The 1,406-nt window shown below is 48.1% G+C and overlaps 1 long non-coding RNA gene across 1 annotated transcript in view; it reads left to right on the forward strand.

Moving 5' to 3' along the window:
- Positions 1 to 214: 214 nt before the first annotated feature.
- Positions 215 to 1,406, forward strand: part of LOC106698869 — a 6,865-nt gene continuing 5,673 nt past the window's right edge. The window contains exon 1 of the long non-coding RNA XR_001350259.2: positions 215 to 600. This is a non-coding gene — a long non-coding RNA (uncharacterized LOC106698869). The remainder of the gene's footprint in view (positions 601 to 1,406) is intronic.

Raw genomic sequence — 1,406 nt, forward strand, 5'->3', positions numbered from 1 at the left:
CTCCGTCTGAACGTTCTGCCGGCCAGATAAACGGCGGATTCCGCTCCGACCTTGTTCGTGTTCACTTTGGCCACTCTAGTGCGCCCAGGTAAAGGCGCGCACTGTGCGTGCGCGGCGCTCTCCCGGGGGCTGGGGCGTGGCTGCGGAAAGGAAGCCCAGCCGCCGAGGGGGCGGGAGCTGGGGGCGCGGGGTGCGGGACCGCACGAGACAGGACAGGGGGCGGTGAGGATTAGGCGGAGGTGAAGTGAAGAAAGCGGGGGCCAAAGTTGAAAAGTGGGCCCAAATGAGACTTAGAAGTAGAAGAGCCTTTGGCTTATGAGATAAAGTAAAAAAAAAGGAAAAAATCTTGACCGTGGCCTCCTGGTTACAGGAAGGGCGATGCGAGTGACAGAAGACAGACATAAAGGAGGCAAGCTAATACGCAGTGTGATCACTGGCCAGATGAATGAGAAAAACTAGTCAAAAGTGGAGACATTTAGGGATTGCCAGAATGGTGTGAAAAACAGTTTGAGAGCGGCGCCCGTTCCGTGGCCAGGAATAGGGAAGGGGATGTGTGTGGGCTTGAGACATAGAGCTGCTGCAAGAAAGGAAGCCTCCATTGTCAGCATTACCGCATTATGACTAATTAGCTATTAATCATTAATATAATTAATGCTACTATTAGCTAACAAGTTAGCACTTATCCCAGTTGAGAGCCAAGAGAGGGTATCCATAATGGAAGGTGCTTGGAGTAGAGAGGGGAAATGAAGGAGGCAAGGGTAGAGAAGCCTTAAGACAGCAACTTGAAGGATCTTGACCTTTTCTCACCATAATCCAAACTTCCTTGATGTTTTTCTTTTTAAAATACTTTTTATTTATTTTTATTGATTTCAGAGAAGAAGGAAGAGGGAGAGAGAGAGAGAAATATCAATGATGAGAATCATTGATGGGCTGCCTCCTGCATGCCCCCTACTGGGGATCGAGCCCGCAACCCAGACATGTGCCCTTGACCAGAATTGAACCCGGGACCCTTCAGTCCTCAGGCCAATGCTCTATCCACTGAGCCAAAACGGCTGAGGCTTGATGTTTTTCAAATCTTATCCTAATTACATAATTCTCCTATTATTTTTAAAATATATATATTTTTATTTTGGAGGGAGAAGGGCGAGGGAGAGAGAAACATTGATCAGTTGCCTTCCATACACGCCCCAACCAGGGATGGAACCTGCAACCCAGGCATGTGCCCTGACTGGGAATTGAACCGGCAGCCTTTCGGTGCACAGGACAACACTCAACCAACTCAGCTGTTCTGGCTGGGCCTCCTATTATTAAAAGAACACTTAATAAATTTTCTTGCACTATGGCTGACCTCTCCACACAGTTTTAATACAGATGCAGCCACTTCTCCCGAAAATAGCATTATATAT

Source organism: Myotis lucifugus, unplaced genomic scaffold (assembly GCF_000147115.1).
Source record: "Myotis lucifugus unplaced genomic scaffold, Myoluc2.0 scaffold_254, whole genome shotgun sequence".
Classification (NCBI taxonomy): domain Eukaryota; kingdom Metazoa; phylum Chordata; class Mammalia; order Chiroptera; family Vespertilionidae; genus Myotis; species Myotis lucifugus.